This window comes from Elephantulus edwardii, unplaced genomic scaffold (genome assembly GCF_000299155.1).
Source record: "Elephantulus edwardii isolate Elephantulus edwardi_28Jun2011 unplaced genomic scaffold, EleEdw1.0 scaffold00031, whole genome shotgun sequence".
Taxonomy (NCBI): Eukaryota; Metazoa; Chordata; class Mammalia; order Macroscelidea; family Macroscelididae; genus Elephantulus; species Elephantulus edwardii.
The window spans coordinates 10,954,878-10,964,855 of NW_006399781.1; positions in this window are offsets into that span (position 1 = coordinate 10,954,878).

The window sequence follows — 9,978 nt, forward strand, 5'->3', positions numbered from 1 at the left end:
AGAAATCTAGAAGATAAAATGATACAGGAAGAGCTAGAGGGGAAAAGATTTAATTTATTTTAATGAAAGAGACTTAGAGTTTCCATTCATTCATTGTTGTACTTTTCTCCCTGCCCACCTCCTTCCCCCCAATTCACTCTTCTCCTTGAAAAGTAAAAGAAAAACTCTTTCATGTTATGCAATCCCTCCCCCCAAGTCCACTCCACTGTGCAGCCTTCATTCTGTACTCCTGTGATGACAATAATACCCAATCATCAATTCCTTTTAAACAGTTATCTCCCTCATCTGTTTCAAGGCAGTATACATCATTCATCCCCTCCTTCTCTGCCTTCCCTCAACCCTGATGTCAGCCCTGTTTTACAATAATGGCCCCATGCAATATTTGTCCTTTTGAGACTGAGATATTTCACACAGCATAGTGTCCTCCAGGGTCACCCATTTTGTGTAATATTTCACAAGTTCCTTGTTTCTCAATGCTGCATTGTATCCCATTGTGTGAATAATCATAAGTCCCTAATATGAGCTATCCTCACTTTCAGCAAGCAAGACTGTCATTTATATAACAAAGGTTATTGATGAGTCTTCCTCCAATCCTGAAGCCACATTTTTCTGCTTTGAATCCAGTTTCTCCAAGCATTTGTTCAGCATACAGACTAAATAGGTATGGAGAAAGGATGAAATTATGATGCACATTTTTCCTAATTTTAAACCATGCAGTGTTTGTTCCCCTGCTCTGTTTGCACAACAGCCCCTTGGTCTAGCATAGGTTTTGGAAATTAGTACAATTAAGTGGTCTGTACCATTCCTGGGAAGGGCTGCAGATTGGACAGTGGTAATCCATGGGGTTTTCATTGGATGATTTTTGGAAGTAGATCCTTTATTCCTCGTCCCCCAACAGGTGTGTTGACACAGTTACCACAGCAATGGGCTTCCGTGGGTCAGAGATTGTGAGGATGGTGTGGGATAGGACAATGCTCAAGATTGGTCATTCATAGGGTTGCTATGAGTTATACTCAACTCGGCAGCGCCTAACAACAACAACAACAACAACAGTATTGCTGTCAAGGGCCTCTCCAAAGTGCTAAAGAGCAAGGATGTAATTTTAAACACTAAGATGCTATAGAAAGGCCTCAGGTCTTTCGTCCATGGAATCGCTATGAGTTGTGCACAGCTCAATGGTAATCAACATCAACAACAACAACACTAAACCTATACCTAAATCAAGAAGCTGTTAATACAAATAGGGCAAGGTAATATACAATGGATTAAAATCAAGGCAGATATGCATTAACACTTTATCCTTTCCTCAAGTGTATTCAGTCTATATGCTGAACAAATCATTCAAGAAGTTAGACTATATGACAAAACATGTGGCTTCAGAATAGGAGGAGATTGGGGAGGAAGTAGAATGCTCCCAGATGGGCGTTTTCGGGTGGCGAGAGCCAATGAGAATGCTTGATTATGGAGGAATGTGGAATGATGGAGCTCATGGAGCTCGAACTTTGCCTTGGCTCTTAAATTTGGTTGAGCCCACAGGCCTGCAGCCTTCGGGCCTGGTTTTGATTGTTTTTGGATGAACATTCTTCTAAATTGTACAGCACTGGTCTGCCTGTCCATTTGCTGTACAGAGGTAACTCGTGGTTGCTGTGATACTGAACACTGTGACACTGATGTGTCAAATGCAAGAATGCTTACCCATAGTGGACAGTGTTTGGTGGAGCTCCCCAATTAAAACAAGCTTGGAAGCAGGAGTGGCATCCACTTTTGAAATAGCTTGTCTCTGGCAATCCTATGGATTTGGAGAAATGATTAAAATTATACAAGTGTTCAGGTCTTTCGTTCATAGGATCGCTATGAGTCATCTACAACTTGACAGCACTTAACAACAACAACAACAACAAGATGTCCCTGATCCAACATATGATGTCTTTCAATTGGATCCTGTACATCTGAAAGTTGGATATGAATGAAGATAATAGAAGAATCAGTATCTTTGTATTACGGTGTTGGAGAAGGATACTGACTAGCTCATGCATTGCTAAAAGAACAAACAAATCTGCTCTGGAGGGAGTGTATTCAGGATGCTCCTTAGAGGCTGGGATGGTGACACTTTGTTTCACAAAATGTGGGCATATTGTCATGAGTCACCTATCCTTGCAAAAAGACATTGTGCTGGGAAAGGTAGAAGGTCTGAGAAAGAGAAAAATCCTCAATGAGATGTATTGACACAGCGACTGTAATAATATGTTTGAACATTTCAGGCATCTTGAGGCTGCCACAGGACAGGGCAGGCAAGGTTCAGATCTGTTGTTCATAGAGTTGCTATGAGTTGCAGTGGGCTGGATGACACCTAACAACAACAGAAACAACACTAGCAAACAGAGGCCAGGGAAACGTTCTTGATCTTAATGGTGGTTCATGTGAAAGAGAAAACCCAAGGCTATTTGCAGGAGGAGCAAGTGGCTTTGAAATGCCTTTTTTTGAAATGTCTTAGATTTTTTCCATCAAACTCACAGAGTCATTGTACAAGGAACTCTGGTGGTGCAGTGCATGATATGATGGACTGCTGGACTAAACCTCAGCAGTTCAAATCCGTGAGTCATACCTTTGGAGAAAGATGAGCAGTTGCCTCCCATAAATATTTACAGCCTTGGAAACCTGGTTGAGGATTGTTATAAGTTGGAACCCACTCAACGGTCGTGTGTGGGTTGTCGTGTGGAGCAAAGGAAGCCAGGTGTCTGATAGGGTTTCATGCACCGGGAAGTGTTCCATCAATGGCAGCTGTTGTCATCATTGAAAAGCGATTAGGTGCTTTTGCTGACAATGAACAGAAAGGATTAAAAAGGAGGCAGTGGGCTGCTGGCTGGAAGAACAGCAGTTTGTATCTTCCAGCCTCTGAGGAAGAAAGATGCGAGAGTCTGCTCCTGTTGCAAACATGATGATGGGTCTCCAGGAATGAAAACTGATTTGATGGAAGTGGACTTAATTTGGAATTTTTAAATGGCAAAGTTTAGATCTCTGGGCAGAACAAATGATTAAGCATTTGATTACTAGCTGAAAGGTTGGCAGTTCAAACCCACCTAATGGGTTCCCTGGGAGACAGGCTTGGCAACACACATATGAAAAGGCAGAGCTTTGAACACTGTGGAGCCTTCTGTTCCAAAGGAACATGGGGCCACTATGCATTGGAATGGACTTGACTGCTATTAACAAAAATGGCGAACTGCTTCCATAGAGATGATGGCCTGGAAACTCTACGTAGCAGTTGGAGACTGTGTAATACATGGGGTCTCCGTTAGTTGGAATTGATTCCACCGGTTTTTCTGGTTTATGACAGTCAAAGAAAACAAATGCAGAGTCTGGAGCAGGGGGCACGACGCTGGGCTTGCTGATCATTGCCAGAGCTCTATGTGGTGTTCACTTCCGAGGCACCTTGGAAACTGATGTTGTTTCAGAGAAAGTTGCAAGAACACTTTCTGAGAGCCATGACATACAGGGATGATTTAAGCACTCGGAGAATGTTAAGTCTGGAGGGGGAGAAAAGGCTGCACTAGGACAAGGATGCTGATTTAAAATATATGAAAAGCATCTTGTGGAGAAGAGGTAATGTTTAATGCGTCATTACTAGTGGTCGAGCGAGGACCCAGTGATAGCAGTCAGTGGAGGCAGTTTTGAGCACAATAGTGATATTTCTAAGGCTCAGTATATCTTAGAGTCCCAAGAGAATCCCTGCGAGGATAGCGGGCTTTCCAGAGGGGACTCTTCAATGAGATGTGGCCGATCAGGTGATAGTATGCTGTATAAAGGAGTCTCACTCTGAGGGGCAAGTTGAACTGAGCATTCTCTGTCACTGTTAGTTGCTGTCCAGTCGACTCAGATTCATGGTGAGTTCATGTGGCCTAGTGGGTAAGAAGCTGTGCTGCCAAGCCAGCGGCAGATGGTTTGAATCCACCAGCTGCTCTGGCAGGAAAATATGGGCAATCTCCTTCTTATGATTTACAGCCTCTGAAAACCCATTGGAGGGTCAGCTATGAATCAATTCCAATTCAAGGGCATAAGTAGATCACTAGGCCTGTCTTCCAAGGCTCCCTTGGTTGGATTTGAACTAACTAGCTCTTGGATGGCTGTGGAGGGCTTGCCTATTTGCATCTCCCATGGAGTCTAAGTGCTCTCTGAGAGCTCTCTGGTTCTGAGCCCACAGTTCTATCTTCCTAATCTGCTTTATTGACTACTTTTTGTGCCTTTGTTGGAATCCTTGGGTGGTACAAACAGTTGACAGCTGCTAACAGTAACTCAGCTGCCAGCTGAGAGGTTAAAAGCTTGTGTTCACTCAGAGTCACCTTGGAAGAAAGGCCTGGTAGTCTAACCCTGAAAATTAGCCATTGCGAGGCCTTCAGGGCACAGTATTCCTTTGACACATAAGGGACATGATGCCAACTGACTTCTGGTTAACTTTGCGCTCTGTTGTGTCTTAGATTCGGAAATCTATAATCATTGACCATCCGGTTTAGTTGAAAGTAGGAGGGAAAAACATTTAATAACAAAGGCACTTTTGTTACTTTTAAGGACACAGAGTAAGAAACCTGTTAAATGGGGGAACAGGAACTTGGTCCTATATATTAGAGTCTTGTGAATGTTAAAAGCAAATGCTTGTGTGAGGCTTTTTCTCTTAGCTCATTGTTTAAAATGCAAACACTACTGCTAAAGGTCTTTGTTCTTAAATGCACTGGCATTTTCCTTGTTTACACAATTCTTTTGTTAGCCACTGAGATTCAAGAAAATTCTCTCTGCAAGAATTCCATGTACTGCACCACTTTTCAGATCTGTAATTCAAGCGCTTTGCTGACTTGGTCGTATCAAATATTCTACAGCAGGTGTTGTCCTGATTCCTTGACTCCAGAAAAGTCATTTTCTTGAGGAAAATACTTTTTCACGCACCATGTTGCAGCTGGAAGGGTGAGAGGGGAGTCGAATCGCCTTAGTTGAGTGGGCAGCTGAGCTAGTTACAGTTTTTTGTTCTGCCCCCAAGCAGCAATTATGCATCTGTGCCCCACCTCAGACATCCTAACCACCGTTTCAGCAATCTCCACCTAGACTCTGAGGCACAAAATAGATCTCTTGGCAGTTCCAGGTGGGAGGAGGAGGGGATGGTAGGAGTGAGCAACACTTTGGTTCAATTCTCTGAGACTGGACTCCTTGCCCTGTCCTGAGAGTGACAGCAGGACATGGACTCCGGGCTTTGGGAGACCTGTTGATGAATTGTGGCAAGAAGATCTTGGACAGAGCACAGTGATGGCGTTTCCAGTCCAAGACTGGCCAGTCAGTGTGGGCTGGCAGGGAAGCAGAGGCTTGAAAATGCAGTGTAAACCCTCCAACACCTGCAGAACCTCATCCTTTGAGGCTGCTGCCCCGTCGCTGTTTCCTTTTCAGCCTCAGAATCTGAAGCTGTTGTGTTGAGCCCACACCTTCTTACTCAGCCTTACCTAGACGTGTGGCCTTTGAACCCATGGCACAGCACACTGCCACCGGGGAGAGCACTTGGTGGCCTTGTTCTGAGGTCTAAACCCTGGGGAGAGCAGCTAACCAGTGTTGGGGTGGAGTCCACAGCCTTGCTTCTCAACTGCTCTTTTTTCATGTCAGACCTGTTACCCCTCCACGGTGCTCTGTGATGAACTCGTTTCTGGGTTGTTCTACAGTCTTGGTTTGTCTCTGTCTTCCCAGAGTTGTCCTGCCCTCCCAGCACGACATGCCACAGTGACTCTCAGCCGCAGGGTATAAACTATCACATTTCAGGGCCCCTACTTCCTCAGAACTTGGTTCTAGAGGTCTGGGTGAGGCTAGGAATTGGATTTTACATAAGGTCCCCTGGTTCTTCCGAGGTAAGTGATTCTCACACTCTCTTTTAAAAAACAAGATATTAGAAAAAAGTGTAGGACTTCTGGGATAAGAGAGAAGAATTACTGTGTCCTTGTGAGCAAGTTTGCTACCATTTCTGAGGCTTCATTTCTTTATCTATTAGAAACAATGGAAGTTATACAAGTGTCAGGTCTTTTGTTCATAGGGTTACTATGAGATGTCTACAACTCAATGGACTCGAAGGCACTTAACAATAATAGATCCTGAACAGCAGATTTCCTCAATGCACCACATCTTTTGATTTCTTGACCACTGCTGCCAAGAACTGTTTCGACTTAGGGTGGTTCTGTTCATCACTCTCAAAGCCCCTTCTCCATTTGTAGAGGTGGAGGATAGTGATGCCTACTTCGAGCTGCAGTTGGACCATCTGGTGGAGAGGGTGGCAATAGTGGTAGCACTAGAGCCAGGGGTGCTGTCCCTGGCCTTGGTCTCCAGTGGGGTGCAGGGTCCAGACTTGGGACGGGGCTTTGGAGGGGTGTGTCATCTGGCCCCTGAGGATTGCCACCCAGCCCCTGAGGAGTGCTGCTTAGCCCCCTGGAGAGCCACCTGGTCCCCGGGGAGAGCCATCAGGTCACTGGGGAGAGCCTTCTGGTATGTATGAAGAATTTTATCTAGCCACTTTCCTCCATCTCCTACTCCAGTACATCTGTAAGTAACAGCCTGGTGGGTACAAGGAGTTTTACCGAAGCCACTTTCCTCTACCTCCTACTCCAGTACATCTGTGAGTAACACCTCCAAAGCCCTTCTCTTTTAACTCACAAGTTTGTTCTCTCTAGATTTGCTTCCTTTCCTATAGGCAACCTGAACACTGACTCTTGCTCCAGACCTGAACCCTGAGCCCAGCTCCAGAGACTAAAAAGAAATATAACTGCCAGCTAAGGAAGTGAAGGAGGATGGAGCCTCAAGTTTCAGCCAGCCACCCCCACTGGACTCACCTTGGCAAACACTTTGCTGTCCAGAGGGCAAAAAAGTCAGGGAAATATCTTCTAACTGAACAAGAAGGCATGCAGCTTCAATTCAGGACCACTAGTAAGGTGTTAAGTGGGCTCCTTTTCCTTCTTAATCTCAACGTCCTTGTCCAGCATGAAGAAGCCAGAAAGTCTGTGACCCATTCTCAAATGTGAAACCCACAAATGAAAAAGACAATTTCTTTGTAAAAAAAAAAAATCGCCATTGGACTATGCTTACCATTATCCTGTCTTTTCTGGTCCCCACTGGACCTTTCTAATTTCTTTTGCCCACTCCCTCCACCCACCAAATTGCGCAGCCCTGTGATTTCATCCCCGCCCGTCCTCACTCTTCTGCTCCCAACCCTTACCCCCTTGGATCCCCATACGTGTTTTTACAAGGGAAAAAAAAAAGGAACACCAACCTCTTTTGCACGGGAGAGTTTTCAGATGCCAGTGAGATGAGAAATAGTGTTTATCACCAGTTGCTCCAACTTCTGATGACCCCACACATGTCAGAGTTGAACTGAAGGAAGAAACTTCCATCCTTCAGAGGATTTTCAATGTCTGATTATTCAAAAGCAGATCACCAGGACCTTCTTCGGAGGTTCCTCTGGGTGGACTCGAACCTTCATCCTTTTGGTGAACAGCTGAACATATTAACTATTTGTGTGTCAACCAAAGAACTCCATAAAGTGCTTGATAGGGGCTTATTTAAGAGAGTATCTGGCTGCCTCTGTACCTTCTTCCACACCAGGATGGCGGGATTTGAGTTTTCAACTCCTCTCAGTCCTGACATATTATTAGCAACATCTGCTTGTTAGAGGGCAACAATGGAAAGACCCTGGCATAGTTAGAAGGGACGTGCACATCTCCAGTGCCCTGTTGGCCATCAAACGATCCTGATTTCTCAAACAGTGGCCTGTTAAAAAACCCCTAGAGGCCAGAGATCAGCCATCTGCTGTCATTTTTATTTGCAGCAACCACAGAATCAGCCAGGTATACTCAGAGAACTAGGAACAAGCCCACAACACTCTAGGTAGACACACACTATTACGGAGTGTATCTGTGGAGTCAGAGGAAGCAATGGGGGTGGGAGAAGAAGGAGAGAAGGATCTGGACCCTAGAACTGTGCTAATTAATTACTGTTTCAATCCTGACTGGTTCAGTTGGCAATAACAGGCCACAGTTGAGGTGTGTTAGGAATCATAACTTTAACATATGCCCAGCCCAATATTGAGGTGTGGCTTAGTTTCCTAAAGAGAGAACAGTTTTTCCCCCATCTGTGTGTGTGACTGAATTCTTTCTTATCACATTGGCAGTTAGAAAAGGTAACATAGGTTTAATATACAGAAGGGAAGATGCTTACGTGTGTGTGTGTGTGTGTGTGTGTGTGTGTGTTTAAGAGACAACACGGATGTGTGAAAGTATATATGGCTTAAAGCGTTATCAGAAAGCTTCTTTGTAGTGGTTCATGTTCTTCTCTCCCCCTATACCAGCAGATACACTTCTGGCTGTGACCAGTCCTCAAGAGGGAAGGAAGGTAGATTCTCACCCAATCGTGGCAGAGGGGCTGGATGTGGCCTGCCTGAGTCAGCATGGCTGGGGAAAGCTTGGGTCTGGTAGAAGGCCCATGGGGACAATGGGCCTGTCTCTTCTCTATGGCTGTAACATTTACTCCAGGGGAAGGCAAAACATTTGAAGTGAGAAGTTCTTTAGAGCCCCCTCATTTGATGAGTAGGAAGAGAGAGGTTCCAGAAGGATATGTTAAGGGTCCCGTGGCTGAGGCAGGACCTGTGCCTGTTCCCCATGTCTCTCCAGGCAGGGCTTCACCCCTCATGCCATCATGGGCTATGGGGTGGTTCTTTTGCACAGCAGCCCCTTGGAACACTTGTCAGTCTTTGCCAAGATAAAAGAGTCATGTTTGTTTTCCGTATCTATTAGAGTCCCCTGAGCAGCTGGTTTCATGCTTGTGCTAATACTTTCTCTGAGATACCCACCAAGAATTGAGGATAGTGGCCAAGGAGATGCACAAAGGGTTACTCCTTATTCTATGCAAGAGGACAGCTGTGCTGTAAGCTGGGTCAGCATCTTGCTGTACAGCCTCTTCTCTGTAGTTGGGTCTCCTGCCTCTTGCCATCTGGAGGAAGAAGAATTAAAATTCTGCCTGTTTTGAAATCTGCCTCCTTGTCAGATGGCCCACACTCGAGACCACATCCCCTCTATCAGGACTGTAGGCTATCAGATCCTGTCAATGTGTGGACTTGGCTTTCTTCCCACCCCGGACCTGGGTCAATATGACTCAGGGGAGGAAGGTGCTGGTGGTGTTGATGTAGGAACGATGTTGAATGCCCACTATTCATTGTTAAACACAACCATAAAGGCACAGAGTTTATGCTAGGTTAGTGCCCAGTTCACTTTAAAGGTTGGACTAGATGTCATCTAACGAAAGGCCTTTCCAGCACCAAGAGACTATGATTCCAGAACTCTCTGTTTCATGGACTTTTCATTTTAATGGAGACAACTTATCAGAAATTGTGATCCCATTGGGTTATACTTGTGGAGCTTTGCTTATGTTGAGTTGATTTTTTAAAATTATTAATTCAATGAAAATTTACAGAGACTTTGGATTTCCATTCATTCACTGTTACACATTTCTCCGCTCCCAAACTTCCCCCTCAGTACACTACCCTCGTGGAAAAATAAAAGAAAAATTCTTTCATTGTTCTACAATCCCTCCCCCCTCCCCAGGTCCACTCCACTAGCAGCCTTTGCTCTGGACTCCTGTCATGACAAAAATACCTAATCACATATTCCTTTTGAACAGTTTTCTCCCTCATCTGTTTCAACGCAGTATACATTATTGAACCCATCTTTCTCAGTCTCCCCCCAAACCCAAGGTCAGTGATGTTTTATAACAGTGGCGCCATGCAATATTTGTCCTTTTGTGTTGAGTTACTTCACTCAGCATAATGTCCTCCAGAGTCACCCATTTTGAATAATATTGCACGAGTTCCTTATTTTTAAATGCAGCATAGTATTCCATTGTGTGAATATACCACAGCTTCTCTATCCATTCATTTGTTGATGGGCACTTAGGTTGTTTCCAACTCTT